Source organism: Narcine bancroftii, chromosome 1 (genome assembly GCF_036971445.1).
Source record: "Narcine bancroftii isolate sNarBan1 chromosome 1, sNarBan1.hap1, whole genome shotgun sequence".
In the NCBI taxonomy this organism is placed as follows: Eukaryota; Metazoa; Chordata; class Chondrichthyes; order Torpediniformes; family Narcinidae; genus Narcine; species Narcine bancroftii.
The window spans coordinates 437,532,766-437,551,507 of NC_091469.1; the positions used below are offsets into that span (position 1 = coordinate 437,532,766).

The following is an 18,742-nucleotide window of genomic DNA, read 5'->3' on the forward strand; positions in this document are numbered from 1 at the left end:
CATTTAAGCATGATTGAGGGTGTGAAAGGTATTAAAAAAATGATGTGATTAAACAAGAAAGTAATGCAGATACCACTGTCACAAACACAATTATGAATTGCAAAAAAAGGATATGTGATCACTTTCTATTATTTAGGGATGAATGTTGTGACGTTCCCGATTCAGTGACTGCAACTGCCTTTCATTTCAACTAACTGGTCAAGCAATATTATGCATCTATATTTACGACACAATCAATGAGATGGTGCCAGTTGTAAAAATTAGACAGTTTTCTCTTGTTTGTATTAAAAAGACAGCGTTCATCTGTCGTTAAAAAAAACACAAAATGCGGGAGAAGCTCAGCAGGTCAGACCGTGTCCTTTATGGAGCAAAGGTAAAAATACAGAACCGATGTTTTGGGCTTGAGCCCTTCATCAAAGTATTTGTATGAGAAATTGCCAGCAAAAGAGTAGGTGGGGGAAGGGGGAGGCAAAAGCAGGAGATGATAGGTGGAGAAAGAAGGGAGGGGACAGCAGCAGTGAAAGGGAGGTGGGATGGCTGGGTGGGTAGAATTGGAAAGACAGGAAAAGGGGAAGGGAAAGAAAAGGTGAACAGGTTTAATGGAAAGCAGTAAAGTCAACGTTCATGCCATCTGGCTAGAAAGTGCCCAGACGGAAAATAAGGTTTTTTTCCTACAATCTGCGGGTGGTCAGGGTGGGGTAGTGCACAAGCCCATGAACAGACATGTGAGCGCGAGAGTGTGGCTCAGAATTTAAAGGGTTGCAAATGGAGCAGAGATGCTGAGCGAAGCGATCTTCCAGTCTGCGACCGATCTCTCTGATAATCTGTGGGATAAATTTAATAACGCTACCTTATTTTTCTTGTATACAAATACTGCAAGTTTGGAAGATTAGGGGTGGTTTGGTAATTTAGTTCCACTTAGATTGGTCTCATGGAGGAAAACTATTTAAACTGGGTGCAATATACAAAATTGCTGGAAAACCTGGTCACGCAGCATCTAGAAGATGCAAAGGGTTAGAACCAACATTTTGGGCGTGAGACAAAGGCATCTTGATAAAGGGCTCAAGTCTGAACAATGGATTGTAAATATCCTTTTACTGTGACACTGTGATTTGGAATCGATACTCAGACTTTATCTTGAAGATGGAAAAGGATCCAAATATAAAGGCAATGGTAGGGGACAATGAACTACAGTAGTAAGAGGAAAATGATATATAATACCATGTCTTTCTCATTTCTACATTTAAAATGGATAACTTTTCATTTAACAAGATTTTGGGAATATGTATCCACAAGCTGAAGAAGATGGCTCGTCACTACCTTCTGAAGAGCAATTTCAGATAGATGACAGATGCTGGCCTTGCCAGCAATGCCAACACATCAAGGTATGAATAAATTGATATCAAGCTCAGCTTACAGGCAGCTGTTACTGCCAATGGAATATGCTGGTACTTAACCCAATCAGAGAATCACGGGAAGCGTATGAACAGGATGAGTCCAACAGGCACATCAAGTCCATATTCCCCCTACTTCTCTGTATTTATTGTCTTGAAAATTTTAATCTTTCACAGTGAAAGCACAGTTAAACACCACAGTAGAATCACTGTTGGAACTTCTTCCATTTCATATTCTCTAGATTTCATGTATTTCAAACTGAAAGATTAAATTGAGTATCTATGAAAGGAACAAAAGAACATTGTTAAAGATAAATCAGTGTCATCTATTTTTCATATATTAGATTAGGAATTGATCCAATACTTTGCCAATCTCAGGGTTCAGGTGAAGGGAAGAAAACACTTGCAATTATGCTAAACCTTGAACCTCCTTGGTCTGTGACTAGAAATCAGTCACTTCGAGGAAGTTGTTGACTTTATTTTAATGAAACTGCTCCTTAGTGTCATGATAATGAATATGTATGAGATGTACCGGAAGTCACGTGGTATGAGAGAGAGATAAGAACACAAGCAGGAGAACATTTCATATTGGAGCTTGTGTCAATTCAATGCAGTCATACAAGGATATGAAGCAAGAATTCCCCGCAGTCTTCCAAGGAGTAGGAAAGCTGAAAGGTCAACAATTGAAGCTAGCGGTAGATGAAACGGTCAAACCCAAGGCACAACCAATGCGCCGAACTCTGTTTGGACTTCGTGGGAAAGTCGAAGCCAAAATTAGAGTAGATCGAGCAAGACATTATTGAACCGGTGGAACAGTCGACACCGAAAGCTATGACTACAAAGGAAGTCGAGAGAGAGAATCCGAACGTGATCCAGAACTCATGGAAGTAAGAGAATGCATACAAAGTGGACAATGGGGCTATCATCAATTAGAGCTGGACCCAGAATCCCGAGACGTAACAACATTTGTGACTCACTGTGGATTGTACCAATACAAAAGACTATCGTTCGGCATTAATGCAGCTTCTGAGATCTACCAGTATGAGATCCATCGAGTGATTCAAGGCATTCCTGGAGTTGCCAACATTTCTGACGACATCATAGTCCATGCACCCACCAAGAAGGAGCATGACAGACGGTTGAGGCGTGTACTATCTAGGCTACAGGAGGCAGGCCTTACCGTGAATGGAAACAAGTGCCAGTCGGTGTGTCAGAAATGGACTTCATGGGACACAGACTTACACGGGAAGGACTAAACCCTACAGAGGCCAAGGTGAAAGCTATTGAAGAGGCACGTGCACCTCAGAATGCAACAGAGGTGAGGAGTTTCCTGGGATTGGTCAATTTTTGTGCAAAGTTCATTCCTAATTTCGCTACAGTGGCAGAACCACTAAGGAAACTAACCAGGAAAGGTGTACCATTTCATTTTGGATCTGAGCAGAAGAAAGCGTTCACAGCGCTGAAGCAAACTCCTGGATATTACGATCCGGCGGCATCAACCAAAGTCATAGCGGATGCCAGCCCGGTTGGTTTAGGAGCCGTGTTGGTCCAGATGCATGATGGAGGACCAAGAATCATTGCCTATGCCAGCAGATCGTTATCAGATGTGGAAAGAAGATACTCTCAGACAGAGAAAGAAGCACTCGGACTTGTATGGGCCTGTGAGAGGTTCCATGCATATTTATACGGCCTTGAATTTGAACTCATCACAGATCATAAGCCATTAGAGGTGATCTATGCACCTAGATCCAAACCATGTGCCAGAATAGAGAGATGGGTACTCAGACTACAACCCTACAAATATAAAGTAATCCACATTGCAGGGAAAGCAAACATTGCAGATCCGTTGTCCAGATTGGTGAAGGTTTGTGGTCCACAATCCAAGTCAGAATTGGGAACAGAAACAGAGAGCTTTGTACGCTTCGTAGCTATTCAGTCGACACCGAAAGCTGTGACTACGAAGGAAGTCGAGAGAGAATCCGAACGTGATCCAGAACTCATGGAAGTAAGAGAATGCATACAGAGTGGACAATGGGACAAGTGTACTCACAAGGCTTACATTCCCATTAGAGACGAACTTTGTTGCATCGGACAGTGTGTATTGAGAGGTTGCAGATTGGTGATACCACAAAGATTGAGACCGAAGATCATATCCTTAGTGCATGAAGGACACCTAGGTATTGTTGGTACCAAGCAAAACCTCAGAACCAAGGTATGGTGGCCAGGTTGTGATAAAGACGCAGAGAAATTTGTTAAAACTTGTCACGGATGTCAAATCACAAGTAGGAGTAATCCGCCAGAACCGATCCGGAGTACGCAACTCTCGACAGAACCATGGATCGACGTAGCTGTTGATTTTCTTGGACCTTTACCGACGGGTGAATCAATTATGGTAGTGATAGATTACTACAGCAGATACTATGAGTACGTGGTGTTGAAGTCCACAACCACTGAAAAAACAATACAAGCATTAGCAGAGATATTCGCAAGATATGGATTACCTGTTACATTATACTCTGACAATGGTCCACAATTCATTTCAGAGACATTTGCGGAATACATGAGGACCACAGGTATCCACCATCATAAAGTAACTCCGAAATGGCCGCAAGCCAACGGAGAAGTAGAGAGACAAAATCAGTCCATTGAAAAACGATTGCGGATTGCACACGCAGAAGGACAAAATTGGCGAGAAGCATTGCTATCTTATGTGGCTGTCTATCGAGCAACGCCTCATGCAACCACTGGAAAAAGTCCTGCAGAAGCATTTTTTGGGAGAAAAATCCGCACAAAAATGCCAGAAATAAAGGAAATCCGAGACGACCAGGAGATGAGGGACCACGATGCTGAAAAGAAAGGTGCAGCAAAGCTGTACACAGATTCGAAACGTGGAGCCAAGTACTCAGACATCATGCCAGGAGATAATGTTCTAGTGAGGCATGAAACTGGTGGTAAGCTAGACACACTTTATTACCATCAACCCTATACTGTCGTATCCAGAAGTGGCAGTATGGTGACAGTCAAGTCTCCGACTGGAGTCCTGTATAAGAGAAATGTATCAGGTGTAAAAAAGTACCAGTCCAGAGATACATCGAGCGAAGAGGTTGAAAGGCCAATACGAGATGCTGAAACTGAGAGACCTGATGATGTTCCAGAGGCAGTTACCAGCACTCCTGATGAAGTGACTAGAGCGCCAGAAACACCCGAAACCGTGGCGAGCAGTATTTCCGACGCTGAGAGTGAACAATCGAGAAGCGACGACAATATCGTAGGCAGGCCGAAACGAAACCGGAAAGCGCCCAAACGATACGAAGACTTTGTGCGATAGTTTTAATAAGAACTTTGGGACAGTATTTTAATCTTATGTCATAAAGTGCATGTATGAGTGCTGTAGGAAATAAATTTTAAGTAGTTGAGTTATAGTATTACCATTAGTTACGATGTTTGTATGTTTCCGAGGGATATTGATAAGTGAAGGTAAAGTTTATTTCTGATTAAAGGAGGGATGTCATGATAATGAATATGTATGAGATGTACCAGAAGTCACGTGGTATGAGAGAGAGATAAGAACACAAGCAGGAGAACAAAGGAAACTGGAAAATAAAGACACTGAGAAGTTTACCTGATAAAACTTGTGTTCGATGTTTTATTAACTTCACATTTCGGGCCACAAATGTAACACTTAGTGGGTTTGAAATATCAGCAAAAAAAATAACTTCTTCTTTCCAACTAAAGTTAAAGCATGATTACTGTTCCTTCATGTAATCTTTTCCACACTTCCAACTCAACTGCATTAAAGCAGCCTTCACACAAGTTTCGGAAGCACGCCTAAACTCTGACTATTCCTTATACTAGAAGTTTTGACAACATTTTTCATTGCTAATATGGATCATGACGTCAATAAATATCCAATCCCTGCAGGGGTAATGTCCTTCGATGACTCCCACTAGCTCTGCTACAATTTGTCTTCCATAAACTGTCAGCGTACAATAGCAAACCAACCCCAGGGATGATCAATCAGCAAAGATTTACTGTGTGTGCAAGAATAAAGTACAGCACTGGTCAGGCAACCAATCATCTTATCAGAGCATAATCTTGGATTTAAGTAATTGATGATCTTGTTTGGAGTAATTGCAATGCAGTATCAGTGACAAAAAGAGCTTTACTTAAAGTGATGGTTTGAACATTGACAACTGATTATGCTTTTGAGTGCTGTGGAGATTGTTAAGTGATGAGGTCAAAAGCACGGCTGATTTTTGTTTGTACACGATGTGAAGAGGTATTGAGTTCCAGAAAAAGAACATTCCAACTTGTGATTGACGTGCAGTAAATAACTTGAGAGGCTGAGACTCAGTTACTGATCTACAGGCTTTTATTCACAATGGACAAGGACCTCATCTTGTGCCACGACCTGGGCTTTCTGGGCAAGGGTCAGCATGTTAGAGGCTTTATACAAGGTCAAAAGATAGAGGGGCCACAGGTACAATCACAGGTAATCAGGAATATCGCAGTTCACCACATTCACCCCTTGTTTTTTTATTGTCCGGCGGGGTGATGTGGGGCACAAAGTCTTATAGGTTAAGCCAGTCTAGTGGTTTCATCTTCCGCACTGACCGGCAGAGCACTGGTTGTGGGGTTGTGGCTAGAGCCGCTATCTCATCCTGGATATCTAATGCTAGGGATAAAAGGGGCCCTTGAAGTCTATGCTCAGGCGCTCAAAAGGGCACGTGAATTTATCAAGTGTGCCCTGTCCAGTTGGTAGAAATGGGGCTTTCACTCTGCCCAGACCCTGCAGACCCTGGTCATGTCTCTGACATCCCCAACGGAGTATGGCAGACTCTAAGATTTGATAAAGTGAAAAAATATCGTGACACTAGGGTGGCAGACGTCATTATGGAGGGCTTTAAGGCGATCATCTTGTATGCTGGCACATGTCCCTCTTGACAGGGCATATGAGAGCTCATTGAGCTTCCTTGGCCGGTACAGGATGTCATAATTGTAGGTGGAGAGCTCGATCCTGCACCTCAAAATTTTATGGTTCTTTATCTAACCTCGTTGTTTATTGTTGAACATGAATGCCATGGCCTGTTGGTCCGTGAGCAGGGGAAAATATCTGCTGGCCAAGTAATGACTGCAGTGCCATACTGCCTCAACTATCGCCTGAGCCTCCTTCTCTATGGAGGAGTGCTGGACTTCAGGGCCCTGGAAGGTGCGGGAGAAAATGGCAATGGGGCAGCCTGCCTGATTAAGGGTGGCAGCCAGGGCGAAATCAGATGCATCGCTTTCCACCTGGAAGGGGGCAGATTCATCCACTGCATGCGTTGTGGCTTTCGCGATGTCCTCTTTATGTGGTAGAAGGCTGCCCGTGCTTCATTCGTAAGGGGGAAGGAAGTGGACCTGTTAAGGGGCGGGCCTTATCTGAATAATTTGGAGCCAACTGGGCGAAATAAGAAAAGAACCCCAGGGACTTTTTCAGGGCATTGAGGCTGTGAAGAAGGGGGATGTCTAGCAGAAGCTGAATGCGGTCAGACTTATCTTTATTGTAGGTCAGATTCAGATGTTTGGCGATGGTGAGGAATTTCTGGAGATTCGCATTATGGTCTTGCAGGTCGTGACCGCAGATCATGATGTTATCCAGATATGGGAAGGTGGTGTGCAGGTTGTTTTGGTCTACCAACCAGTCCATTTCCCATTGGAAAACTGAAACACCATTGGTGACATCGAAGGGACCCTGAGGAAGTGGTAGAGGCGGCCGTCCGCCTCAAAAGCTGTGTACTGATGGTCCTCAGAGTGGATGGTGAGTTGGTGGTAGGTGGATTTCAGGTCTATCATGGAGAACACATGATACTGGGTGATCTAGTTAACCATATCCGCGTTACGAGGGAGGAGGCACACATCCAGCTGCGTGTAGTGATTATTGGCTTGACTATAGTCGATCACCATTCTGCGTTTACCCATGCCCTTGATCACCACTACCTGAGCTCTCCAGGGGTTGGTGCTGGCCTTGATAATCCCCTCATCCAGGAGTTGTCTTACCTCCTCCTTTATAAACATCCTGTCCTCCTCGCTGTATCGCCTGCTTTTTTGTAGTGATTAGCTTACAGTTGGGGATGAGGTTGGTGAATAGCAGCAGGGGGTCAATGGGGAGGGTAGAGAGACTACATATCAGTTGGGCCTGTGGGGGAGGAGGGGATCAGAGTGGCCAGTTAAATAACTGTGGGTTGCCAACTGTGAGGGGTGGGAGTGGTCCGACATATTGCATAATTACTCTTTAAGTTGCACTCGAAGTCTAGGACCAACAGTACTGGCACACAGAGCTGCAGCATAATGAGAAGCTTAAAGGATATATATGTCATGCCCCACACCAAGAGAGTCACCATAGTGTAGCTATGGATTTCTGTGGAGTGAGATTTCGAGGCAAGGGTGACTTTATAAGTGACTGGTTTAGCTTCAAGTGGGTAGTGCTGGACAGTGTCAGGATGAATAAAGCTCAGTGCTTCCACTATCACCTGGTAGTTGATGGTGATTTCTATCATGGAGCAGGCATGTTGGTGAGGGCTGTTCTGGTCCAGCACCAGAGAGGCAAGGACTGGTCTGTGGTCTAACCTGCACTGAGTCACCATCTAGGGACATGATGGTGGAGCCCATGCAGTGACATGGGTCTCCCCGTATGTCGACAGCATCCAAGATGGTGGCCCCCATGTCGCACTGTAGTCATTCTTGGTAAATGCCAGCATCTAAGATGGTGGCTGCCATGCTGCACATGAAGTGGTGCTGGGGCTGGAGGGCTGTAATTGGCATACTCTTGAATAGTGGTCCTTCTTCCTGGTCTTGGAGCACGTCATGTTTCTCACTGGGCAACGTTTTCGGGGGTGTTTTGCCTGGCCACAGCAGCAATACTTCAGTTTCTTCTGGGAGACAGTGGCTGTGGTGGGGTCATTAATCGGGCATAGTAGCAGACCATTGGGCTGTAGATCCATATCCCAGGATGGCGACCTCCATGTGGGCCCATTTGCAAAGTACGCTTCTGCGTTTTGGGCGATCTCCAGCAACTTTGCAAGATTAATCACTCCTTTTAAGTCTAACTTAAGTCCCGCATAAACGACTGGCTTCCAAAATCAAGGCTCATGGGTTTGGGGGCAAAGTATTGATGTGGATTGAGAACTGGCTGGCAGGTAGAAGACAGAGAGTTGGGATAAATGGCTCGTTTTCTGAGTGGCAGGCGGTGACCAGTGGGGTGCCACAGGGATCTGTACTGGGACCCCAGCTGTTCACAATTTACATTAATGATCTGGATGAGGGGATTGGATGTAATATCTCCAAATTTGCAGATGACACTAAGCTAGGAGGGGTTGTGTGCATGGAAGAGGGGGTCAGGAAGCTCCAGTGTGATTTGGATAAATTGAGGGACTGGGCAGATACATGGCAAATGCACTACAATGTGGATAAATGTGAGGTTATCCACTTTGGTAATACAAACCGGAGGGCAGATTACTATTTGAATGGCAATAGATTAAGAGATGGGGAAGTGCAGAGAGACCTAGGGGTACTTGTACATCAGTCTCTGAAGGCGAGCATGCAGGCGGTTAAAAAGGCAAATGGTATGTTGGCCTTCTTATCAAGAGGGTTTGAGTATAGGAACAAGGATACCTTACTGCAGCTGTACAGGGCCTTGGTGAGACCCCACCTGGAGTATTGTGTGCAGTTTTGGTCACCTTATCTAAGGAAGGATGTTCTTGCAATGGAGGGAGTGCAGAGGCGATTCACCAGGCTGATACCTGGAATGGCAGGAATGACTTATGAGGAAAGATTCCACAAATTGGGATTGTATTCGCTGGAGTTTAGAAGACTGAGAGGGGATCTCATAGAGACATATAAAATTCTGGCAGGACTGGACAGAATGGATGCAGATGGGATGTTTCCAATGATGGGAAAATCCAGAACCCGGGGCCATGGTTTGAGGATAATAGGCAAACCATTTAGGACCGAGATGAGGAGGAATTTCTTTACCCAGAGGGTGGTGAATCTGTGGAATTCATTGCCACAGAGGGCAGTAGAGGCAGGTTCATTAAATATATTTAAGAGGGAATTAGATCTATTTCTTCAGTATAGGGTATGAAAGGTTACGGAGAGGTGGGGATGGGGTACTGAACTTTAAGATCAGCCATGATCTCGTTGAATGGCAGAGCAGTCTCGAAGGGTCGAATGACCTACTCCTGCTCCTATCTTCTATGTCTCTATGTTTACTGTGCTTGAGTAACATCTGGCGCATGTAGTCAGACCTGATGCCTACAACATGGGCATCCTGGATCATGTTCTCCATATTTTTGGTGACTAATACTGCCTGGAAGTTGCACACTCGCGTGAGTCCCCGCAGGGCCTGCAGAAATTTATCGCCCAATTCCCCTGGTCGCTGTCTGAGGGTGGCCAGCATATGTCTGGCATATACTTCATTAATTTTCTCCCTGTATTGAGCCTTGAGTATATCCATTGCTTTCATGTGTGTGGAGGTATCCCTGATCATTAGGAACTCTCGGGCTCTGACCTGGGAGAAGAGAAGATGCAGCCTGTTTGCATCAGTGGCTACGATGCCGGCTGAGTTTTGGAGGAAGACCTTGAAACTGTGGAACCAGAGTTTGAAGCTGTCTGAGACATCAGGCAACTGTGGATCAATCTCCAGCTTGTCTGGTTTCAGGAATTGGTCCATTATTAACGGTGAAAACAAAAAAAAATTGTGAATAAAATTGATGCAGAGTAAATAACGTGAGAGGCTGAGACTGAGTCACTGATTTACAGGCTTTTATTCACAATGAACAAGGACCTCATCCTGTGCCGTGACACGGGCTTTCTGGAGAAGGGTCTAGGTATTAGAGGCTTTATACAAGGTCGAAAGAGGGAGGGGCCACAGGAACAGTCACAGGACAGGGCAGAACCAGGTAATCAGGAATACAGCAGTTCAGCTCAGTGATTTAAGAAGTGAACAAGCAAGAAGAAAAAATACATCTAGCCAAGTTGAATAACAATGCCAGCCCCTTTAGTCTACTTAGTATATCTAAGCAAATGCAAGAAACAGATTCTGAACCAAATAATAAAGTCAGTGGGTAATAATGGCAGTAACGTCTATCCCTGCTATGTTCTAACTTTTTATTTGGTCTGAGCTGAAGCCACAGAAAGATCAACTACATTAGTGGTTTTGAAGTCATATATTGGCAAAATCATGTAAAGATGGCAGGACTCTTTCCCAGATGGATATTAATGAACTGAACTGCTTTTCATCAACATCTATTATTTCATGTTAACATCACTAAGACGTTTCTTTTAAACCCAAGTTATTTACGAGAATTTAAGTTCCCGTCTACCACAATGGAATTCTTTGCATCAAAGATCCATATTTCTGACTGCTTGTCACATGCCTCTGAACAAGTAGTCATTATTTTCAGTTAAAGTAATTTATTTCACCTCATCAACTTCTAAACTGGAAGCCATCTCAGAGCCACCAATGGTCTTGGTTTAGAATAATGTGCATGCAATAGAATTCAGTTTTTGAGGTGATTACTGAAAGTTTGGCAAGCTGAAGAAGAACATATATGTGCACAGATGTTAGGAAATTTATCTTGTCCAACCAGACTACCATTTACCCTCCACAACTGTTACTTTTCATGCAGGCTTATAATCCTGCAGGTCCTAATATCCTTTCAGAGTTCATCCAACTATCCAATTTCTCTTTCCATATTTTGATATAGTTCCTGTCTCTTGAACTCAATCAATCCCCCGACTAATGAAATGAAAGTGAGATGGAGAACTCAAGTTGACTGTGACTTGAAGCTCAAGGTCAGGTTTTCTGATTGAATGGAGATTTTTTTTTTGCAAAGGAGTGTCTGACATTTGCTTCTGTTGAAAAGCAAATAGTAAATTGACAAATGTTCAGATGAATCTTTGTTTCAACCAGAAGGGGGGTATTGGACAGTAGGGAGATGGAGGTAAGTGTTGCACTCCCCCCCCCCCTTTTTCCCCCCCATACTATTACTTTTAGTAATTGATTTTCATGTCTTTATTGATGTTGAAGCAGGAGGGAAGGTGAAAGATGTGTGTGGGGTGGGGGTGGGGGTGGTGGAAGAGGACTGGACAAAGAATGACATCTACAAGCAGAGGAACGTTCCCCTACAATGCTTGTATAACACGAGTTTGTAAATCTATAAATAAATTTTTTAAAAAATAGTTGAACTTTTTGTCATTTTAGGGGAAGGTATTTGTGATTTTTTTTGGCAGACTTTGCATAATGCTGAGTGTTTAGGCAAATTCTAACCATGATACCTGCGGGAAGCAGGAGCTTCAAAATAAGGTTATGTCATTTATTCAAATCCAACAGCAATGTACATCAATATCTGTATCTTACTGGTGATGATGTCATAACCTTCTATAAAAACAAGACTAATTTACATGTTAATTTACATGTTATATTTTATACACCACAGTGCTGTAGGGTGGGTGTGGATATTGGGGTTAATTGACTAAGATGCTGTGGAGGAATGATTCCTTCAGAATGTTAAAAGAGGAGGGGATACAAGAATACAGAGACTATTAAGGTGGAAGGTGAGGACTAGGTGGTCCTGTACTATGATGCTGGGAGGAAAGAGAGGGATGTGAGCACATTTGTAATAAATGAGACAATACGGTTTAGAGCCTAATACTAGTTCTAAATTCTACAGCACAGAAACAGTCCCTTCAGCCCAACTTGTTCACAAGTTGTGATTCAAGATGACCCTCTGCTGGGATAAAAGGAAATCGGAAGCACAAATTTAGGAGATGTGCTGGAGAAACAGGAAAAGTGGATGAAAAGCAGTCCATCTATATAGTCACCTCTGCTGTCATGATGTCCATCCCACACAATGGAAGCAGAGCACCCACTCCAGTAACATTGTGTGTGTTTGTGATCAATCCATATGCTACCCTGGTTTATTAAAGTTCGTTCAGATTTTTTGTCAGAATACACACATTGTATCACATACAACCCCAAGATTATTTTCCTGCGGGCCAGGAAGAATTTCTACTTATCGTATAACCATTACAGTACAGAAACAGGCCATCTCGCCCCTCTAGTCTGTACCAATTTAAGTGATCTCCTCTAGTCCCACTTACCTGCACCTTGCCCATAACCCTCCAATCCCCTCACATCCATGCACATATCTAACTTTTACTTAAATGACAAAATTGACCTTGCTGCAACCACCTCTTCCGGAAGGTAATTTCACTCAGCCACCACTCTCTGAGTGAAGAAGCTCCCTCTCATGTTACTTCTGAACTTTTGCCCCCTATGACCCCTCGTTACAATATCACCTACCTACAAGCAGAAGAGCCTATTCACATCTACTCTGTTTATCTCCCTCATAATTTTAAATATCTCTATCAAATCCCCCCTCAACCTTCTACGCTCCAATGAATAAAGACCCAGTCTACTCAATCTTTGTTTGAATTCTAGATACTACAATCCAGGCAACAATTCCCTCCCCCTTTAGGATGTCATGGACATGAGAAGTTACATCCCAGACCCTGGCATCAAGGGAGGCAAACCACCATCCAGTTTCCTTTATCAAATCCACAGAATCCCCTATCTGTCCTCTGACCATCAATTCCCCTATAACTATTGCCCTTACCCTACACTTCTGGGCTACAGAGGCCAACCTTATGCCAGAGGTACAGCCACTGATGCTTTCCCCAGCTTGACTGTTTCCCTTCCCTGCCCCCCCCCAACAGTACTCAAGGAGGAGTACCTATTGTTGAGTGCTACAGTCACAGGGGCCCTCTCTTGTACCTGTCTCTTCCCTTTCCCTCTCCTAACTGTAACCCACTGACTCTCCTCCCATGGCCATGGTGAGACCACCTGGCTATAAATCCTATCTATGATGGCCTCACTCTCCCTGACCAGAGCGAGGTCATCGAGCTGCAGCTTCATTTCCCTAACTCGGTCCCTGAGACACTGCAGCTCAGCACACCTAGTGCAGATGTGGATGTCCGGGTAGCCAGAAGACCCCAGGACCTCCCACATCTGACATTGAGATCAGCAAACTGCTCTCACACTCATCCCTTCTCTCTCCTCCCTCACCTTACAAAGAGAAATAAAAACAAAAAGTTAATATGTGACAAATATACAGTCTTACCTTAATCAGTAGTGGGAAAAAAAACTGTACTCAAGAAAATATACATATACAAAAGACAGAAATGGAAACAAAGAAAAAATGTAAACAAACAAACTGTTCAATAGAGAAAAAAAATCCAATAATAAATAATGTGCAAAGTAAGAGCCCTTAAATAAGTTTCTGATTGAGTTTGTCGTTGAGGAGTCTGATAGGGGAGGGGAGCAACTGTTCCTGAACCTGGTGGTGCAGGTCTTGTGGCACCGATACCTCTTTCCTCATGGCAGCAGTGAGAACAGAATATGCTTTGGTTAGTGCGGATCCTTGGTGATTGCTGCTGTTCTCTGATGGCAGCATTCCCTGTAGATGGTGGTGAGAGTTCTGCCTGTGATGTACTGAGCTGTGTCCATTACCTGTTGAAGGGCTTTCTGCTCAGAGGTAGTGATGCCACATCTATGGAAGTAGCCTGTAACTGAGGTTCCTTCCATAAGGCACATATGTGCAGAAAAAGCACGCTGACAGGGTTCCCCTGTGAAGCACCATTCATATACATGGTTTTAAGTTAGGTTCAAATATTAATCCATCTAATTGACCCTGGAATCCATTTCCTTTATTTGTAACAGTATCATTTCATCTTGTACCAAGCTACATGATTCTTTTAATAAGATATTTTCCTTTACTTTCTTCTTTATAAACCTCTACACCATTGATCCACAGTTGAATCTGCATAAATAGCATTCGTTTGACGAAATGAATGGCTTTTTGGTTGATAATTATGATTTTGTGACAGTTTGATTGAATGGACTTTCCAACTTCAAAAACAATTCAAAATTTGCTATGTTATGAGAGAAGACAAGCACAAGTTCTTTAATCTCCAACCAGAAAATATATATAATACAACATAAAAATTATAATGGTAGAAATGTCAGCCCAATCACTTGATAATCATACAACTCCAGAGAATGGATTACCACTGAGCTCCAAACAACCTGGAGTGAGCTGCATGCAATTTCTAATGTCACCATTTATTTTGGTGATTATATGTCAGAATTAAATTGAACATGAAGCAATTGCCCAGTTAGGAATAACTATTAAGTGGTTTGAACAATCCCTTAAACTGTAAATTGCTCATTTTTAAATATATCCCAGCTCTTCAATTCGCTGATTTCTTAAGAGCAAATTTTACATCTAAAAATATGAATTGCCTCTGAAGGTTTTTTGCCTGCTATTTATTATTGTAGGGAATTTCTTCTCCGGCATCATGGTAGAAAGCTGAAGATGATGGTGGAGAGATATTTTTCAGTCTGCAGCCTGTGACTTGTGGTGGGCCCAGAGTTCAGTGCTAGGCCCAAAAGCTGTGAGTCATCTATATCAATGGTTTAGATGAAAACATGATTATCAAGTATGTGGATGTCACTAAAATGACTGGTATTGTAGATATTGAAGACAGTTGCCAAAGATTGTGGCAGGATCTTGATTGGTTGGGTAGGTGAACAGAAGAATGGTTGATGGAAGTTAACACAGCGAAATATGTGTTGCATTTTGGGAGGTCTAATGTGGGTCGCACTGACAAAATAAGTGGTAGTAATATTGGGAGTTTTGTAGAGCAGAGGAATACATAGTATCTTGAAAGAGGCATCACTGGTAGATAAGGTGGTCAAAAAGGCTTTTTGAACATTGGTCTTTTTCAGTGTATTGACTATAGATATTGAGAAGACATTTTGCAGTTGTTGAGGCTCCATTTGGAGTATTGTGTACAATTTTGGTCACCTGTGGCAGGAAAAATGTTGTCCCACTGGAGACGTTGCAGAGAAGAATTACGAGAATGTTGCTAGGACTCAGAGAACTGAGTGACATGGAGAGGTCGGGCGGGTTAGGGGTTTATTCCTTGGAGTGCAAGAGGATCTCACAGAAGTATACTGAATATTGAGAGAAAAAGAGCAGGTGAACAAAGAGAGTCTTTTATCCAGTGAAAGGGAATTGGTAGCTAGAAGACATAGGCTTAAGGTGAGGGGGGGAACATTTAACAGGAACCTGAGGGGAAGCATTTTTACACAGAGGATGCTGGGTATGTGCAATGCAATGCCGGAGCAGGTGGTTGAGGCAGCTTCTCTTACAAGATTTTAGAAAAAAATTGTACAGATACATGGAAAGGATAGGTTCAGAGGGAGATGAGAAAATTCAGCCAGTTGGAACTAGTGTGGGTGGGACATTTTGGTCTGCTTAGGTACATTGGGCCGAAGAGTCTGTTTGCATGCTATGTGGCTCTGTGACATGAAATAATAGGCCAGGGATGAGGCTTCCCAAAGCCAGGAGATCTCATTCATGATAAGGGGCAGCACAGTTAGCGTAGCGATTAGTGCAACGCTGCTACAGTGCCAGCAATTGGGACCAGGGTTCAAATCCTGTGTTATCTATAAGGATGTTCTCACTGTGTCTGTGTGGGTTTTCCCTGGAGGCTCTGCTTTCCTCCCACCCTCCAAAATGTTCAAGGGATTGTAGGTCAATTGGGTGTGATTGGGCCGAAAAGTTATCGTGCTGTATGACGAAAGTTTTAAAAATTTAAAAATAAAAAAAAATATCCACACCAGTAGTGAAAGGTGAACTTAGTGAGTGATGGTATCCTACTTCCCACTGATGCGTGTGCTGGCAGTGGCATTGAACCCTGAGACTAACCAAATGAGTGAGATACACAATGACTCCCATTTCATATTTAAACTTTTCAAAATCAACCCCTTGGTAGGCTGAAGGGATAATGGTTCAGATCATAAACCACATCCACACACTTGTGCACACAACATAATCAATCATATTCAGGCAAGAACCATGTTCTTGCTTGACCAATGTAAATGCAGTTTTCTCCGACTGACCACAAAGATTCAATCCTCCACCCCCAGGAATGATCCTGGCCTAAAAAAATTGTGAGGCATTGGTCTTCAATACTTTTCTGGAAAAAAATCAATTTATATTTGAATTCAAGTTGCAAGCCATAATGAAAATCTGCAGACTGTGCAAGTTATAATAAGGTCATATATCACAAGCTGTAGCAGATTAATGCAATAGCAATTCAGTTCTTATTGAAAGTGAGATCATAAAATACAATAGGACACATGTAATTAGCAGAAAGTAGGGATCATTTTGTAGTTTTATCGGTTCAGTGACCCATACAAATAAAGACAGAAAAACTATAAGATCATTACTGAAATAAAACTAGAGATGTCATATTTCGGGTCACTAAATTTCACCCTGGAGACTAGTTGAGCAATAGTTAAAGGTTCACATCAGAATGAGCTTTTGACTACTGACTACAACAGATGAATGTAAAATGGGTCTGACTTTTAAAATCCCATGTTCTGAGTTAACCAAATGTAACAGGAGTGTGAATATAAAAATGTCTGGTTTAAACTCATGGTGACCACCTCAGCTGGGTTTTAATTAGCAAGTATAAAAAAAAAGAACACAGCTATGATTAACAAAGATGGGAAGCAAATTTCATTTTTCATTCCTCCTGAAGTGGGGGTGGGGGTGCTGGGAGATGTGTGAAGGACCAATACATTAGGTTGCTCTGGCTGCCTGCCCAATACCACTACCAAGAGACCTGAAGGATCAGTATGACTGAATCTCCACATATTTCCAGCTCCAATGGACTGCTCAAATATTTTGTGATAGGATTTTGGCCCCTTCTATTTTTAAAGAATACTCGCAACACTTGAAATACAGTGTTACTTTCATCCTTGGCAACTTCTATGAGAATTCAGCTGCTGGGGCTCAATCAAAGAAGAGGTAGAAGACATCAAAATCTAAAGCCCTGCCATTTTGTGATTTTAAATTTATGCATACGCCACGGTAACAGGCCATTTCACCCCACAAGTCCATGCTGCCCAATTACACCAAGTATGCTTCGAATAGTGGGAGGAAACTGGAGCCCTCGGCGAAAACCCACACAGATGGGGAGAACATCTTTACTGACAGCGTGGGATTCGAATCCAGGTCCCGATCGCTACACCAACCGTGCCACCCCCTTTAGCTGGTAATTACCTTCTTACCTTGAAGAAGGACACAGGCCCGAAATGTCAGTAACATATCTTTACCTCCTATGGATGCTGCGAGACCAGCTGAGTTCCTCCAGCATTTACTGTGTGTTTTTATGCAATCGCAGGTTCTACAGACTTTGTGTTTCACCTGGTAATTTGTTCCCATGACAGAACTGCTCAGCTGGAATGTCTGATTCAGGACTCTGGTGCAGAGAATGTGAACAGCATAACCTGACTATTTGTGACTCAGACTCAGTTGAAGTTCCAATAGAGTAAGTGTATATCTGAAAAGAGATTCTCTTCCCATGACTAGTCATAAAGGTGGCTAGGAAAATATAAGAGATGGTAGGGAATGTCAGAAGCAGTCCACAGTCTCACAAGAAATTTAATAATCTTTCCGAGACACCATAGACAGAAATAATAACTTCTACATTCTTGAGCGGTCAGCTACTGCTTTCTCACAGAATATCTTGCTCCCTGGCTGATTGCTTTTACATTTCATGTTGGAATAACCTGCTTGCAAACACCCCTTTTCATTTGTTCATTCTTGGGATGCTGACATTGTTCGTTAGGCCAGCATTTTTTGTCTATCCCTGATTGCTCCGAAACTAACTAATTACAAGTCAACCATGACTGGGCCAGACAGGGCAAGAATGACATGTTTCCTTGCCAGGGGCACACGACTGAATCAGATGGGTTTTTGCACAATCTAATGGTTTCAGGATTACTGCTACTGAAATTATAATTAGGTTTTCTATAAAATATCTGGATGCATTTAATTGTTTGTATTTATTTAATAATTGGATTATTGGTCCAGAAAATAAATCACCCACTTTCTCTGTATCATTCTCAAAGTTATCTGTTTCTCCTAATCAGCAAGAACATAACAGATAGCAGTTTCCGATACAGGCATTATCTTCTACAATTGCCACAGACTAAACAGAAACCTTCTTTTGCAAACAAACCTGGTACTGTTATGAGCCCAGAGAACCCAAAATCCCAGCAGCAAGATAAATGGGTACTTAAACAAAAGTTAATTTTAATTATATTTAAACATGAAAATAGATTCAAACTTTAACATATCACTATTGACTTACTTAACCTAACTTAACCCCCTTCTAATTCTAAGCGCACGTGTATGCAATGTGTGTGTAAGTTCAGAAAAGTTCTTTGGTTCACA

The 18,742-nt window shown here is 42.7% G+C and overlaps 1 long non-coding RNA gene across 1 annotated transcript in view; it reads left to right on the top strand.

Moving 5' to 3' along the window:
- The first annotated feature begins 290 nt into the window (after positions 1–290).
- The window catches only part of LOC138753535 (uncharacterized), a 33,313-nt gene continuing 14,861 nt past the window's right edge, over positions 291–18,742 (top strand). The window contains exons 1-2 of the long non-coding RNA XR_011351229.1: positions 291–373; positions 1,273–1,385. This is a non-coding gene — a long non-coding RNA (uncharacterized lncRNA). The remainder of the gene's footprint in view (positions 374–1,272; positions 1,386–18,742) is intronic.